We start from the raw sequence: 18230 nt of genomic DNA, 5'->3' as shown, positions 1-18230 counted from the left end.
GTTCAGTTGGATTTGCTCTGCACCGATTTTCAAAGTGAATAAACACAACAAGATGAGTACTGGTGTTCAGTTAAAGTGACCTTAAGAACTTTTAAGACATTTCTTGTCAACAGTGTTATTGCTTTGTCTCACAATCTGTGGACCAGGTTGCTGAACATGTAAGAATGCAAGTCGATAAAGAAATGCTATGATGAAGAAGGAGGTACTGATTGGAAAAATCGACATCTAAAATCAATCTAAATGTTGAATCGTAACGGAGTTGGTTAAGACGTTTCTACACGAAGATTAGACACATGTACGCTATAAACACTGTTTCCAGCCCACCAGAGGGTTGTCTTCATCATGGCAAGATAACATCTTTATGATAATAAATAAATTGTACAACTCAAAGAAAGACCAAGCAGGGACTGCCACGTACAGTGCAGACAGAGAAACCGGCAGCCTTATTACAGTAAATATACATATATCTGCTGTGGTGGTATACTTCTGAAACTACCTCCTCTTGAATAATCTCACCCCAATGGGAAAATCACACGGGAGACGCTTTTCTCTAAATATCACCTTCTAGTTCTTGTATAGAGATTCTTACCCGCTTTGGGCATTTTCTTACTACTCTTCCTAAGTTCTCAGCTTTTTGCATCAAACACTAACATTTTTTTTTTTTCAAGAAATCACAGTGTGTAATGCTGGATTTAGCAGCAGGTTGATATGACACTTGGTGTGGGTGCTGCAGCCACAAGGTACACTGTAGGTGGAATTTTCGATAGGCCACAAACCTGGTAGTCTCAATCATCACAAATCAGAATGAATACACTATTACAAGTGAGTATACATGCTTTTTTACTTTGGCTACCACTTCCAACTTTAAAGTGGACAGACCTTCAAGCCACAGTGTCCATTGCTACAGTGGTTTCTATGCACATGTATCTGACCGAATTTGTATCACTTGACAGAGTATGATTATATTTACACCCTGTTTACACTTGTTGAAAATGGTCCTTTTTGCAGGGTTATCCCCAAACCTTTTGCCTTCTTCCTCCTATTGTTTCAGATGTGTTATGCTAGTTTATTGTCTCTGCACACTTTACCAATGCTAACCAGTTTTCTCGCTTTGGTCTTGTTTTACATAGATATGTATGGGCTATTTTTCGAACACTGGTGTGGTGTCCTTTTGCAGTCTTTTCAATGTATTACTGTGTGTTCTGTGCAAATGCATTACACATTGCTTCACAGATAAGCCTGACTGCTCGACCCAAGCAACCAAGGGGGTGAGCAGGGGTTATCTGAGATAGGTATCTCACTTACCTTGACTAGAGGGAGGGTCCCTACATGGACAGGGAGTAAACCGACTGCCGACTAGAGATCCCCTTTCTAATAGTACTTGTTTAATTCACTTGGCTTTGCTTTTTGTGATAGGTACAGCTTGCGCGCACTTATTAGTAGGTAGTTACCTTTCCCTGTACAACTATAAATTATTCCAAAACATTAAGGCCCTCATTCTGACTTTGGCGGGCAGCGGTTGCCGCCCACCAAAATCAGGCCGCCGAAAGACCGCTCCGCGGTCAAAAGACCGCGGCGGCCATTCTGGCTTTCCCGCTGGGCTGGCGGGCACCCGCCAAAGGAGCGCCCGCCGGCCCAGCGGGAAAGGCCCTGCAACAATGAAGCCGGCTCCGAATGGAGCCGGCGGAGTTGCAGGGGTGCGACGGGTGCAGTTGTACCCGTTGCGATTTTCACTGTCTGCAATGCAGACAGTGAAAATCTTTATGGGGCCCTGTTAGGGGGCCCCACGACACCCGTTCCCGCCATCCTGTTCCTGGCGGTAAAAACCGCCCGAAACAGGGTGGCGGGAAGGGGGTCGGAATTTCCATGCCGGCGCTGCTTGCAGCGCCGCCATGGAGATTCAGCCCATGCAGGGGAAATCTGGCGGGAAACCGCCGGATTCCCTTTTCTGACAGCGGCTTTACTGCCGCGGTCAGAATGGGCTGGGAAGCACCGCCAGCCTGTTGGTGGTGCTTCCGTGGTCCCCGGCCCTAGCGGTCTTGGACCGCAGGGTCGGAATGACCCCCTAAGTGTTACTTTTCAGGGTGTTCTAAGAAAGGCATGTATATTAAGAGGACCAAAAATCATAAGATGCTCATGTATGGGCTCTGATTTTAACTACTACAAAAGAGACATAAAGAACCTCATTACAAGTTAAGGGGAGAAACTACGGTACCTGTGCAAAGGGATAAATTAGGATTGCCATGTGTGTTTGCACAGGGATCTGAATTACTAGTTGTGTGATAATTAGCACACTCTCACAGTTTCCCTTTATATATTCTGGGAGATCAAATCTGCTGAAATATACCAGTGTAAAATGTCCGGAAAAAGGCAAAACATGTGGGTTTCAGATTCTCCAAAACCGATTACGCATATTATGCTCCATTTTCCTTATAAAAACTCAGACTAGGGGTTATTTACCAAGTGTGATAAATTCCTCACTCTGGGGGTAATTGTATTTATCACCTGTGGTAAATACCCCACACTATTTTGACAATCTCGTAACGAGAGCGTAAGCCTACAACAAACATGACTAAGGAATTTCTGACTGATTAGTAACTTCACCATACTGAAAAGCCTTAAGGAATTAGGACACGAAAGTTACAGAAGGCCATACAGTTTGTACACAAATATGCCTCCTGTTATCCTATGGAAGCACAGATGTTTAAATGGGAACGACTTAAGAATATATTTTCAACACTAAAATGAGAAGGAAAATGTTACCCAGTAGACATCAGTTCGTGGCATGCAGTGCTGTAGATTTCATGCTTTGCATAAGTCCACCATCTAGTGTTGGGTCCAGAGTATTATTCGTTGTTTTTGTTTGAAGAATCTTTTCAAGTCACGGGATGGAGTGACTCCTCCACTCTGTGATAATGCACATGGGCATCAAGTCCTTTGTTAATTGTTTTCCCACAGGCGGGAGAGGTAAGGAGTGTATTGAGAGTAAGGAAAAGAGATGGCCATGCAATGTATTTACATATGTACAATATTTATATGCTAATGCAACTACAACGGCTACAGGCATCCGAGGTGAAGGGAGGGAGCATGTGAATCCACACTACTACATGCTACAAACAGATGTCTACTGGTTAAGTAACATTTTCCATTCAATGGCATGTGTGACTGTGGATACACATGCTTTGCACAGACTGTAAAGCAGTCCCTCCAAAGAAGTGGTGGCGAGCCTGCAGGAGCTGGAATTGCTTGAAAAAGTGTTCTGAGCACTGCTTGGCCAACACTGGCTTGTTATTGTGCTAAAACATTCACACAATAGTGTTTAGTAAATGTATGTGGTGTAGACCAAGTATCAGCTTTACATATGTTTGCTATTGGGATGTTACCTAGAAAAGCCATAGAAGCACCCTTTTTCCTATTGGAGTGTGCTCTGGGGTAGCAGGTAACTGATGTTTGGCTTTATCATGGCAAGTTTAAATACATTTGATTATCCATCTGACTAGACCACTTTTTGTTATTTGGTTGCCTTTATGAGACATTCATAATGCTACAAAGTTGCTTAGGTTTCCTAAACTGTTTGGTTATGTCATACAAGTTACTTACCTTCAGTAACAAAATATCTGGTAGAGACATATTCTAGTTGCATGTTCCTTACCTTAGAATTTCCCCCAGGCGTCAGACTGGATCCGGAGATTTTTCTCAGAGCAATACCCTTGCGCGTCGGTAAGCGGCGTTGGTCGACTCAGCGGGCGTTGTAGTCACCGTGATGACGTCAGGAGTAGTCTATAGACAGCGCCTACAGGCAGTGACGTCAGTTTCTTTGAACGACTTTCCACGCCAAAGCACAGAGCCGCTAAGAATACTGAGATTGGTGTGCAAGAGCTAAGGACCTGAAAGGGGAACCCCGGTACCTAGTAATCAGTTCGCAAGCGGGAGGATGGGTGGGCAGTAAGGAATTTGCAACTAGAATATGTCTCTACCAGATATTTCGTTACCGCAGGTAAGTAACTTGTACATCTGATAGAGACTTATAGCTGCAGATTCCTTACCCTAGAATAGATACCCAAGCAATGCCATCCTCGGAGGAGGGCTGCGAACCAAGATCATACTAGGAAGTCCTGCAGGACCGAACGACCAAAGTAGCCATCCCGATGGAGCCGACTATCCAGGCAGTACTGTTTAGCAAACGAGTGCAGGGACGCCCACGTAGCTGCCTGACCAATATCCAGGACAGGAACTCCGTATGCTAACGCAGTGGAAGCAGCAGTTGTTCTGGTGGAATGAGCACACAAGCCCTTAGAGCGTTGCTTTTTGGCAAAGCGTAGCACATTTTGATGCAAAGAAGCACCCTTTTGCAGCGCCTTCCTTTTCTTCGCACCCACATATTCAACAAAGAGTTGATCGTCCACCCGGAAATCTTTAGTACGATTAAGATAGAACGCCAATGCTCTTTTTGGGTCCAGACGGTAGAGTCTCTCCTCCTCATGAGAAGGATGTCGGGTTGCTTAGAAAGTAGGTAGGGTGATGGACTGGCCTACATGAAAAGGCATAACCACCTTTGGAAGGAAGGAAGCCTTAGCGCGCAACACCACTTTGTCAGGGTGCACAGATAAGTATGGAGGTTTGGACGAAAGGGCTTGAAGCTCACTCACCCAGCCAGCATAGATGACGGCAACAAGAAAGGCAGTTTTGCAGGTAAGGAGCCGCAAGGGACAATTGTGCATCAGCTCAAAGGGAGTACGCATTAAATAAGTAAGGACAAGATTGAGGTCCCACTGAGGAATGATGAATGGAGTGGGAGGAAATAAATGGGTGAGGCCTTTTAGGAATCTACTCACAATAGGAGATTTAAAAAGTGAGGGCTGATCAGGTAATCTATGGAAGGCCGAAATGGCAGATAAATACCCTTTAAGGGTGCCCAGAGCAGAGCCCTGCTGGGGCAAAGAAAGAATGAACAGAAGAACCTCGGATAGAGAGGCAGACAGGGGATCAACAGATTTGCTGGTACACCACACCACAAATGTATTCCAAAGACAGGCGTATACAGATTTGTTGGAGGGATGCCTGGCTGCCAAGATAACATTGCAGATTTTGGGCGGAAAATCAAAAGTTATCAACTGGTGCCGCACAATCTCCACGCATGAAGGCAGAGGTTGGACAGGTTCGGGTGAAGGAACATCCCCTGTTGTTGCGACAGAAGAGGCAGTCTGAGTGGAGGATCGATGGACATGTTCAATAGCTCTGGATACCAGACTCTTCGTGCCCAGTCCCGAGCCACCAAGATGACTTGGACCCGGTCACTCCCTATTTTGAGAACTCTGGGCAGAAGAGGTATAGGCGGAAAGGCATAAAGGAGGCCAGAGTTCCACTCGAGACGAAAAGCGTCTCCAAGCGAGTGCCACCGTGGAAACTCCAACGTGCAAAACAGTGGACATTGCGCGTTCTCTGGGGAGGCGAGCAGATCTAACGAAAGCTCTCCCCACTGCAGAAAGAGACCTTGCGTCACCTCTGGATGGACACACCATTCGTGATCGGCTGTGCATCGACGGCTGAGTTTGTCCGCTCTGACTTTGAGAGAACCCGCCAGATGTTGAACCACCAGGGTAATGCCCTGATGTTCCAGCCATGTCCAAAGGCGTGCCTCCTGACAAAGGGTCCAGGACCCTACTCCGCCCCGTTTGTTGCAGATACCACATGGCAGTAGTATTGTCCGTGAACACCAGCACAACTTTCCCTTTGAGAGAGGGAAGAAATGCTTTCAACGCAAGCCTGATCACCCGGAGCTCAAAAAGATTGATATGGAACCTAGACTCTGCCGCAGTCCAGAGGCCTCTGATCTCCGCCTCTCCCACGTGGCCGCCCCAACCGAGAAATGATGCATCTGTCACTATAGATAAATCCGGTTGGGGAAGGGAGAGGGATCTGCCGTGGACCCAATGCGGATTTGAAAGCCACCATTGCAGGTCTTTTGCAGTCTCATCCGAGATCTGGACCATGTCGGAGAGATTCCCCTGATGCTGCGCCCACTGGAACTTCAAGTACCACTTCAGAACCCGCATATGCCATCTGGTATGTGTTACTAGTAGGATGCAGGAGGCCATGAGGCCCAGCAGCCTCAGAGTCAGACTCACCAAAACCCAAGACTGAGGCCGAAGGATCGGAAACATAGCCTGAACATCTTGGACTCACTTTTTGGGAGGATAAGCCCAAAACTGCACTGTGCCCAGAACAGCTCCCATGAAGGAGTCCGTCTGAGAGGGAGTCAGGTGTGACTTCGGCACATTTATAGTGAACCCCAGCGTGTGCAGGAGGTTCGCCGTAGTCTGAAGGTGGGAGGCGACTTTCTGGGGTGAGTCCACCTTCAACAGCCAGTCGTCGAGGTAGGGGAAGACTGACACCCCTAACTTGCGCAGATGAGCTGCAATCACCGCCATCACTTTTGTGAACACCCACGGGGCGCTGGTAAGGCCGAAGGGGAGCACAGTAAACTGAAAGTGCTTGTGACCTACCACGAATCAGAGGTAACGTCTGTGGGAAGACAGGATGGGATGTGGAAGTAAGCGTCCTTCAAGTCCAACGCTACCATCCAGTCTCCTGGGTCCAAGGCAGACAGAACCTGAGCCAGGGTGAGCATTTTGAATTTCTCCTTCTTTAGGAAGTAGTTCAGGTCCTGAAGGTCTAGGATAGGACCTAAGCCCTTGTCCTTTTTCGGCACCAGAAAGTAGCGGGAATAACAACTACGACTTACTTTGGGTACAGGGACCTTTTCTATAGCTCCCTTGGCCAAGAGAGCTGCAACTTCCTGGCGGAGAAGTGCCAAATGATCCTATGGAAGGTGACTGAAGGATGCAGGCATGACTGGTGGAGCAGATTCGAAAGGGAGGGAGTAGCCCTTTCGAACGATCTGCAAAACCCACCTGTCCGTAGTGATGGATTCCCAGTGAGGCAGGTGAAGGCGAATTCTGCCGCCAACTGGATGGGAGTGAGGGGACGGACTAGGAGGGTTTGGAGGTTACAGCGGGGGCAGAGGGGGACTGGGCAGACCTCTGGTTCCCTGTCCCATGCCCACGTGGGATTCCGCGTCCCTGGCCAAGCAGAGGGTGGACAGCATGGGTGGCACGGTGGCTGGGTGGAGGATGCGACAGGGAGCCCCTTCCTTGGCCACAAAAGGGGCCAAAAGTGGACTGTGAGGGGCAGAGGAAAGACCAAGGGCCCATGCCGTAGCCCGGGAGTCCTTGAATCTCTCCAAGGCAAAGTCTGCTTTGTCTCCAAAGAGACGGGAGCCATCACAGGGCATGTCCATGAGGGACTGTTGGACATCCCCAGAAAAACCAGAAGTACGCAACCAGGTGTGGCATCTCAAGGCCACCGCCATATCAACCGATCTGCCCAGAGTGTCCGTCGTGTCCAGCCCACAAAGGATTGTGAACTTTGCCGCATCTCTCCCATCGTTCATAGTTTGGGAGACGATAGCATGGACTTCCTCCGGTATCTGTGGTAGGACTTGCGCAAGCGTATCCCACAAAGAGTGGGTATAGCGGCCCCATGCGGTGTTCACAGACCGCAGCGCGAGACTGGAGGAAGAAAACAACTTCTTACCAAACTGTTCCAGCCTTTTTGATTCCCTGTCCAGGGGTGCGGAAGGGAAAGTGCCTGAAGAAGAGGAAGCCTGGATGACAAGACTCTCAGGCATGGGGTGTAGGGACAGGAATTTAGGGTGGTTCAGAGCGGGCCGATGGCGGAGTGCGATAGTCCTATTCACAGGAGCCCCTGTGTTGGGTTCTGACCAAGTACCCGAAAGGACATCGGTGAGGGCTTCATTGAATGGCAAAAGGGGTTCTGGTGTGGAAGCCTTAGGCTGAAGCACCTCAGTCAGGAAATTGGACCTGACCTTTACAGTAGGAAGCTTAAGGCCAAGGACCTCAGCTGCACTACTGACCACCATACCATAAGTTGCTCTCTCCACTGTAGCCACGGTAGGAGGATACAGCATGCCAGCGTCAGAAGTATCCAGACCACTGGCGTCGCACAATTCCTGAGCCCAGTCCAAAGATGGGTCATCCTGGTATTCCTAAGGGTCCAGGGACCCCCTCCAATCCCTCCACGAATTCGTACCCATAGGAAAAAGGGTCCGAATCCTACGTGGGGCGAATAGGCCCCATCGAAGACGAAAGCGGCGTCGGCTAACGCTGCTCCGACTCAGAGTCGCCTGGGATAAGGATCAGGTAGACGTCGATAGTGGGCACTACTGACGTCGAGAGCGTCAACAATCGACCCGGTGCCAGGGAGGGTCTCAAGAGTGCGACCGGCGCCAGTGTGGATCCGCGAGCGGATCCGGAGGGGACCTCGGTGGGCGGAGCCAAAGCAGCTGGTGCGGAACCCGAAGGCCCCTCAACCGAACCTTTTGGGCCCAAGGGTGCAATAATCGGGGTAGGTCCACCCAAAGATGAGGCGCGTGGCCTTATAAAACTCCTTTAATTGGGGAGGGGTCGCCCCAGCTCCTGGGAACTCAGGGAGGCGCGGAGCGGACCCAGACACAGGCTTCGAGGACAGAAGCCTTGAGCGTCAATGCTTTTCCCACGTCACGTCAGCCAAGCGACGGGGTGAAGTCGGAGAGCGATGGAAGCTCTTCAACTTCTTTTTCTTCTTACCTGCACACGAAGATTTAGAAGAAGATGAGTGGTGATGGCTCTGCAAACAGTCTCAAGACATTTCTCTCGATCGAGACTGGGACTTACACGGAGTCGAGTGCCGGGCCGCCATTAGCTTAAGAGACCGCTCCCTCAAAGCCTTCGGGTGCATGGCCCGGCACTCTGAGCACGACTTCGGGATGTGGTCTCGCTCGAGACACCACAGACAAACCCGATGAGGATCTGTCACGGACATAGTGCGGTGACAGGCATCGCACGGTTTGAAACCGGTCTTCTGGGACATCCTCGACGCACCAAAGATTCTCACAAAAACTCGACAAACCGGTCGAAGTAGGTCAGAAAGAGACCAGGGTAGCTCTTCTTCGGATCAGTGCGTGGCGTGGCAAGAAAAGAACTGATGTCACTGCGCGAAGGCAGTGTCTATATACTACTCCTGACATCATCACGGCGACTACGATACCAACACCACCCACGGAGTCGACCGACGCCACCTACCGACATGCAAGGGTATTGCTCGAAGAAAAATCTCCGGATCCAGTCGGATGCCCGGGGGAAATTCTAAGGTAAGGAATCTGCAACTAGTAGTCTCTATCAGATAATATAATACATGAGAGCCCTTTTAGCATCTAGTATGTGAAAAGCTCATTCTGCAACCAAGTCTGGTTGAGGAAAGACTAATAATTCAATTGATTGGTTGATATGGAATTGTGAAAATACTTTTAGAAGGAATTTAAGGTTTGTTCGAAGAACTACTCTCTCTCTGTGTATTTGGAAGAATGGTTCTTTTAAGGTTAGAACCTGGAGATCACTTGCACATCCTATGGAAGTGATAGCTACTAAAAAGGCCACTTTCAATGAAAGGGCATGTATGCATTGGCTCAAAAGGTGGACCCATGAGCCTAGTAAGAACAACATTAAGGTGCCAGAATGGTGCTGGAGGTACCATGGGTGAAAGGACTCTTGAGACCTTCCATGAAGGCTTAAATAACTGGAATTCTGAATAAAGAGATGTGGGATCTGTTTTGGAGGTGAGCAGCTTTAGCTGCTAAATGAAGACAAATAGACTAGTATGTTGTTTGCTTTCTGCAAATGTAACCAAAACAATGTCTTGGATTGAAGCTTTGAGTGGAGCAATGTGTTTAGGTTGATAGTAGCATACAAAACGTTTCAATTTTGCAGCTTAACACTGTTAGGTTGTAGGTTTATGTACCTCTTTTAGAATGTCCATAAATTCTGGTTGTAGATTTAATTAAGTAACCGAACTCCGACTTCAGGAGCCATATCGCAAGGTTGAGAGATTTTGGGTCTGGATACCTTATCTGTCCTTGATTTTGAGTGAGAAGGTCTGGCATGTTGGGGAACTTCTTGTGTGGAACTACTGATAGATCCAGAAGTGTTGAGAACTAAGCTGGATGTGCCCAAGTGGGAGCTACAAGGCTCACTGTGAGAGAGGTCTGCCTCAATTTGCGAACTAAAGACAGAATGAGTGCCAGGTGTAAAAGCGTAAGCATGTATCCCTGACCAATTCACCCATCGAGTATGGCCCTTGGACTGAGGGTGTGGGTATCTGGACGCAAAGGTTTGGCATTTTGTATTTTCTGCAGTGCCGAAGAGGTCTATTTGGGGTGTTCCCCAAAGTACAGTTGAAGGACTTGTGGGTGGAGTTCCCATTTGTGGACTTATTGCTGCATCCTACTGAGGAGGCCTGCATATTGGTTGTCCATGCCTGGGAGATTCTCTGCCACTAAGTGAATGTGGTGGTGAATTGCCCATTTCCATACTGTCTGAGCAAGGTGGAACAACTGAGAAGAAAGTGTCCCCTCCCCCTAATGTTTTTGCAGACAATACATGGTTAACATGTTGTCTGTATGGACTAGAACCACTCTCTGGGAGAGTTGTGGAAGAAAAACCTTCATTTCTAGGAAAACTACTTGAAACTCCAGGTAATTAATATGTGAAGCTTGTTGAATGGGATCCTATAGACCTTAAATTGTGAAGTTGTTGAGGTGAGCTCCCCAACCTGCCTCTGTTGCATCTGAAGTCAGAGTGATCTGAGGTACAGGGTCCAGAAAGGACCACTCCTTGGAGATGTTGGTGGGGTTCCACCACTGCAGAGAGCGATGAGTCTGGCTGTCCAATAAAACTAGATCTTGGAGATGCCCCTGTGACTGAGACCACTGATGAGACAGACATTGCTGTACGCATGTGCAGTCTGGCATGAGGTATGATAATGCAAGACACCATCATCCCCAACAGCTGCATCTCTGTCTTCACTGTGTAAGTATGGTCTTCCTGTAACTGGGAAATTAAAGTATGAAAAGTTTGAATTCGAACTGGACTTGTATATGCTAACTATCTGCGCATTGAGCACTGCTCCTAAATAAGGCTGTATCTGCAAAGGTTGGAGATGCGGTTTGAGAAAGTAGACTGTGAATCCCAGAATGTGAAAGATCCACTGATCTGAGTGCGCCGCCGCCGAAAGTGTTGTAACGTACTGGCTTTGATGAGCCAATCATCCAAGTAAGGAAAGACATGAATGTGTTGACATCAGATATGCAGCAACTACTGCTAGACATTTTGTGAAGAGCCTAGGAGTGGTTGTAACCCCAAAAGGTAAAACCTTGAACAGATAATGTTTTCTTTAAATAATGAATCTGAGATACTTGTAGTGTGCTGAGTGAAAGGGAATAAGAAAGTAAGCGTCCTTTAGATCTGAAGTGGACATAAAGTTGCCTTGCTGTAACAGTGGAATGACATCATGGAGAGTGATCATATGGAAATGCTCTGAGAGAATGTAGCGATTTAGTGGCCCGAGATCTAGAATTGGACTGAGTGACCCATCCTTCTTGGGTATAAGGAAGTAAAGGGAGTATACTCCTGACCTTTGCTGTGAGAAAGGGACTGGTCCTATAGTTCCTTTAGAAGAAGGGAGTGTACCTCTTCCTTGAGAAGAGTAAGAGGTTCCTGTGAGAATTTGTGAATGCCAGGGGGAATGTTTGATGGAGTGGAAGTGAGCTCCAGACAACAACTATGTTGGACAATTAAGAGAACCCACTGGTCTGTGGTGATATCGGACCATTGTGGGTAAAGATTTTTTGAGTCTTTACCCTACTGGAGAGGTGTGAGGTGGTGGAAGGTGTATTTAGTCACTGGAGTGCAGTGGAGGCACAACCTCTGGAGGTGGATGCCTTCCCTCTGCTTCTGTTGTTTGAGTCTCTGTAGGATCCCCTAAAGGAACCTCCATTGTAGAAATGAGAGCCCCGTCTGTTCTGAGAGGTCTAAGGTTCGGTAGAGAATGGTTTGAAGCCTCTCCTGAATTGTAGGCGACGAAAATTACCATGTTGTGTGGTGGTGAGTAATGCCCCCATTGCTTTTGGGGTTTCTGAGTCTTTAAGTTTTTCTATTATGGCATCCACTTGTTGGCTTAATCAGTGTTCTTTATCAAATGGCATGTTGAGGGCTGCCTGCTGTATTTCTATCTTGAAGCCTGAACACCTAAGATAAGCATGCCTGCGTTTAATGATACTTGTATTATTACTGCATGCTGCGGTATTTGCAGCATCACTAGCACACCAAATGGAGTTCCTGAAGATAGTTTGGCCCTCTGATACTACTTCGTGCGACCATTTGCGATGCCTGTCTAGGAGGTATTGAAGGAGATCCTCCATTTCGTCCCAGTGGGCCCGGTCGTACAGAGTCAAAAGTACCTGTGAACTGGCGATACGCCAATGATTGGCAGCTTGTGCAGCTACTTTTTTCCTGCTGCATTTAATTTTTTGCTTTCCTTGTCACAAGGAGGCGAAAATCCTGTGGATGGACTATTAGCACTTTTATGTGCTGCACTGACCACTATTGAGTCTGTAGGGGTTTGAGCCTGTATAAATAGAGGGTCTGTTTGTGCCGCTTTGTACTTTTTACCCAACCTAGGGGCCCTAACTCGAGAACTTACGGGTTCTTTAAAAATATCATTAGCATGGTTAAGCCTGCCGGGTAGCATGAGGAGGAATTGACACTGTGTGTTGTAGTAAGGGTGGTGTCAAAGAGGAAATACTGTTCAATAGGGTCAGTGTCCAGCTGGACATTGTGGTATGCGGCTGCCCTTGCTTTCACCTGCTGATAAGATGTTGTCTCTTCAGGTGGTGATGGCCATGCAGGATATAAATCTGGGTCATTTGGAAGGACATGATCTGGATCATAGGAATCCCATAGATCTAACTAATGTGCTTTGTCACCAAATAATCTTCCTGTGGTGCTGATGTGCCCTGTGGTGAAAATTGTGGTGCAATAAGTGGTGTAGGAGATCGAGGAGATGGTGGAAGGAATCAATAGAAATCTGAGATTTAACTAGAGCCTTTTCATTGGAGGGCTTCTTAGGGGGAGCAGCAGTGTCCAAGGCCTCTTCAAAGGTTAGCTTCCTTTTAATTTGAAGAGGGGGAAGCAATGATTCTCCCTGTTCCTTTCTGAATATGGAGCTGGCGCCGACGAGTGCCCATAATCTCTAAAATTGGCTACTCTGGTGAAGCTGTTTAGGAGGAGTCTTTATAGGGCACAGACTTATGTTCTGAAATTTCTGGTACCAAAGTCTTCGGTCAGGTCAAAGCTGTCAGCTTCGAGGTGGCCGTGGAGGCTTTTTTGCTCTGTGTCGAAGCACGGTTTGATGGATCTGCTCGATCTCAAATGTGCCTGTGATGTTGCTGAGCCAAAGGTCGATGCAGAAGTGGTCTTGGTTTTTTTCGGTGCCGAGCCAGAGGGCGGGGCATCTGAAGGAGATTTCCAGATCCGACCATGGCCCAAAGATAGAGGTGGTCCGGCGACCTGTTTCTGGGACTTTTTTTTTTTTTTTTTTTTTTTTTAAAAGAGTCTTTGTATGGGGAGTATGGGTTGTTCTACTCACAGGTTGTGGAGGTGACTGGTTGGCTCTCAATTTCGCATTGCACATCCGACCCAGTCTTCGATGGAGAAGGCCACCTCATGCTCTAGCTCCCCCTGTGTGTGCTCTTCCCTGAAGAAATCCAGAAAGTCGTCTGGTGTTTTCGACGCCATCGCCAACCGACGAGCTCTTCAGTCCTGCAGCGTCTTCCTGGATCGAAAGGGATGGGAGGCATCACAACTCTGTTCGTCGTGGTCCGGGGAAAGACACAAATTACACACCAGAAGAAGTGTGGCTCAATGGTTAGAGCGGCAGACCCTGATGCAGAAATCTGTCCTGGGACCAGGGTTCAATTCACCCCTCGCCGGGTCTTGGGCTCAATTTCCTCGGACCTGATAATTCTCGCATCGGTCCCTAATCAAATTCATGGGTCCCACTCTGTAACTCTGGGCAATAGCTTGCTTAATCTCCACAACGGCCCCAACAGCACTGGGATGCCTGGCTTCACCTTGGAGGTTGCCCAGGAGTGGGAATCTCACAGGGAAAAGCCAGGAAGGGTTCCACAGCGGTATGCGTACAGCGCCTTGAGACGCTAACGGGTGAGTAGTGCGCTATACAAGTACGAAGTTTACAGTTTACCAGATGTTGGTCGGCATGTGGAAATTTACAGTGGCTTAGAGGGAGAATCGGAATGGAGTACGTTCCATTAACCCTGCATAGTCTAACCTCATGTGGATAAGTAGGCCCGAGACGGGTGCTGATGCCCTGAAGGGCAGTGAGCTGGCTATCGGCGTGGAAATCCGGACCAACCTTGAAATATATAGAAAACCCAGATCTAAGTACAATACTATAGTGAAAGAAAGATAGAAGAGAACAGTTCTGAATAGACCAAGCTGAGGAAATACCAGAGCGAGAGGTAACACTCGTTCGAACCAGACGCCGGAGAAAAAACAATCTAACAAACAAATCGATGCCCATGCACAGTATCAGAGGAGTAGTCACTCGATTCCTGTGATGCGAAAAAGATTCTTCGAACAAAAACAACTTGCAACACTCCGGTCCTAACACTAGATAGTGGACTTACACATGCGTTGCATATCTACAGCCTCACATGCCATTTAACATATTGTTTTAATGCAAATATATTTGCAGTAGTCATACCTAAAACTAGATGAAAAACAACACTGTTTACACATTCCTTTTCACAACACACACAACCTCCCTAACATCTTTATTTTACATTTCTCATGGGAGGAGATAATGCTTCTGAAATTTCCAGTGCACAAAGATGTGAAACTTGCAGACTGAACCTTTCAGACAGAGCACATTTTACTTCTCTGAATGAAATAGTATGCCACAGAAGAGGCAGGTAGTAATGACAACAATGTATTACCTGCCCCTCCCTTGCAGGTTAGTTTTATTCTTGGGTTCAAATGTGAATCCTGGGGATATTAATGTAGTGACAGAGTTGGGGTAAATCCAAGTTTGATTTTCTCAAAGACAAGGGTTAACCAGCATAAGCTGTATTTACTTCAGATGTTAGCAAATGAGCTGAGGGTTATGCTTTTAAGCAAGGAGTCTGTGTGCAGCTCACAAAGAATGGCCAAAATCGTCAACTCCAAGTAAGGATAGACCAAAGATAAATCAAAAGTGATATAGGTACCTAATGCCTTCTGCAGCCGCAACAAAGTTGAAGCTCCAATTTCCAATGGTGCTGCCATCCAAAGGTGTGCATATGTAATATAACAAACCTCAGGTTTCCTCTGGTTTAGCCTCTGGACACTTGCAATAAAGGATGACCAGTCATGCTGTTGGTCATTCCAGGTTTGTAAGGTATAATCTTTTCCTTCAAATAACTATGTACCAGGGCGGACCTGTAAATCCTTGAAAGTCAGACACAACAATTTAATGTCCATCTGCTTCTTTAGTTGGAGACAGTGCAAATTGTTTAATAATGGCACTTCTGGCTCCATTTTGGCATTACAAAACATCAAGCAAGCAGCTGCATTTTGAACTGCCTGCAATCCTTAATTTGCCATGCTGGCATTCTTTCCTATGTGGATTCTACACGTTACCTGGCAACCTTTATATTTATCTCACTCATACATGTACCCTCTAAAAGTATATGAATGGATCAGAGGATCATGTGAAAAATAGTTTTCATTTTATTAAAGTAGTTGCATTCTTCTATATGTAACAACGTTCTCTGATCAATCACTCTGCTTTTGATTTCTGGGAATACTAGAGTGTAGATGGAGTCAGGGATGAATGAGGAATGGTGAGGAGGATCCCTGTGGTTTTGTATGAGGGAGTGACCACACTGATATTCATCTTGTGTTTGATGAATATTAGTTTCTTCACTCCATAACTTGTTGGCTATAAAATCATTGTAAATGTTCTGAATAATAGGGTTTGTATTTGAAAAACAAGACAAACATGTTGAAAAACACTGTTACATATAGAAGAAGGCAACTACTGTAATAAAAAGGAAAACTATTTTTCACATGATCCTCTGAGCCGAACATATATTTTTTATATGATACACATGAGTGAGATAAATATAGAGGTTACCAGGAAATGTGTATGATATTCATAGTTCTTGCCCTGCCATTGGAACCTTAAAAAGAGCAGGGGTCCTTTACTTTACGAATTGATATTCTCTCCTATGTGACATACACATTGCTTGGACTCCGTGTTGGTTTAATAGTAGGTGTCAATAGCTACAGCACGGTGGAAATCATGGAAAAAAAAAATATATGGAAAATGTCACTTACCCAGTGTACATCTGTTCGTGGCATGAGTCGCTGCAGATTCACATGCTGTGCACAGTCCGCGGTCTGGTGTTGGGCTCGGAGTGTTACAAGTTGTTTTTCTTCAAAGAAGTCTTTTCGAGTCACGAGACCGAGGGACTCCTCCCACTTCGATTCCATTGCGCATGGGCGTCGACTCCATCTTAGATTGTTTTCCCCGCAGAGGGTGAGGTAGGAGTTGTGTATATTAGTAATAGTGCCCATGCAATGGAATGAATACGTATGTACATAATAAAGGTTAAAGTAATATATTTACAAATGTACAAATGTTCAAGATCCACTTCTAAACGGCTACAGGCTCCCGGGGAGGCGGGTGGGCGCATGTGAATCTGCAGCGACTCATGCCATGAACAGATGTACACTGGGTTAAGTGACATTTTCCGTTCAATGGCATGTGTAGCTGCAGATACACATGCTGTGCACGGACTAGTAAGCAGTTATCTCCCCAAAAGCGGTGGTTCAGCCTGTAGAAGTTGAAGTAGTTTGAAATAATGTTCTTAGTACAGCCTGACCTACTGTGGCTTGTTGTGCAGTTAACACATCTACACAGTAGTGCTTGGTAAATGTATGAGGCGTAGACCATGTTGCTGCCTTACATATTTCGTTCATTGGAATATTTCCTAGAAAGGCCATGGTAGCCCCTTTTTTTCTGGTTGAGTGTGCCTTTGGTGTAATAGGCAGCTCTCTTTTCGCTTTAAGATAGCAGGTTTGAATACACTTAACTATCCACCTAGCAATGCCTTGTTTTGAAATTGGATTTCCTGTATGAGGTTTTTGAAACGCAATAAATAGTTGTTTTGTTTTTCTAATTAGTTTCGTTCTGTCAATGTAGTACATTAGTGCTCTTTTGATGTCTAATGTATGTAGTGCTCTTTCAGCTACAGAATCTGGTTGTGGGAAGAACACTGGTAATTCTACTGTTTGATTTAAGTGGAACGGTGAGATAACCTTTGGTAAAAATTTTGGATTTGTTCTTAGAACTACTTTATTTTTATGTATCTGAATAAATGGTTCTTGTATGGTAAATGCTTGAATCTCGCTCACTCTTCTTAGGGATGTGATGGCAATCAAAAATGCAACTTTCCACGTTAAGTATTGCATTTCACAAGAATGCATGGGCTCGAAAGGTGGACCCATGAGTCTTGTTAAGACAATGTTGAGGTTCCATGAAGGAACAGGTGGTGTCCTTGGTGGTATGATTCTCTTTGAGCCTTCCATAAACGCTTTAATGACTGGTATTCTAAATAGTGAAGTTGAATGAGTAATTTGTAGGTAAGCTGATATTGCGGTGAGATGTATTTTTATGGAAGAGAAAGATAGATTTGATTTTTGCAAATGTAGTAAATATCCAACTATATCTTTTGGAGATGGGCTTAATGGCTGAATTTGATTATTCTGGCAGTAATACACAAATCTTTTCCACTTGTTTGCGTAGCAGTGTCTAGTGGTAGGCTTCCTAGCTTGTTTTATGACCTCCATACATTCTTGTGTGAGGTGCAAGTGTCCAAATTCTAGGATTTCAGGAGCCAAATTGCTAGATTCAAAGATGCTGGATTTGGATGTCTGATCTGTTGTTTGTGTTGTGTTAACAGATCTGGTTTGTTGGGTAGTTTGACATGAGGTACTACTGACAGGTCTAGTAGTGTTGTGTATCAAGGTTGCCTTGCCCATGTTGGTGCAATTAGTATGAGTTTGAGTTTGTTTTGACTCAACCTGTTTACTACATATGGAAGGAGAGGGAGGGGGGAAAAGCGTATGCAAAGATCCCTGACCAGTTCATCCATAGAGCATTGCCTTGGGATTGATCTTGTGGGTATCTGGATGCGAAGTTTTGGCATTTTGAGTTTTCCTTTGTTGCAAATAGATCTATTTGAGGTGTTCCCCAAATTTGAAAGTAATTGT

General features: G+C 46.2%; 1 protein-coding gene across 3 annotated transcripts in view; it reads right to left on the bottom strand.

Moving 5' to 3' along the window:
* Positions 1 to 18230, bottom strand: part of SLC11A2 (solute carrier family 11 member 2) — a 334480-nt gene that overhangs the window by 161342 nt on the left and 154908 nt on the right. The window lies entirely within an intron of this gene.

The sequence above is a fragment of the Pleurodeles waltl genome, chromosome 4_2 (assembly GCF_031143425.1).
Source record: "Pleurodeles waltl isolate 20211129_DDA chromosome 4_2, aPleWal1.hap1.20221129, whole genome shotgun sequence".
Taxonomy (NCBI): Eukaryota; Metazoa; Chordata; class Amphibia; order Caudata; family Salamandridae; genus Pleurodeles; species Pleurodeles waltl.
This window is presented reverse-complemented; position numbering and strand designations above follow the sequence as displayed.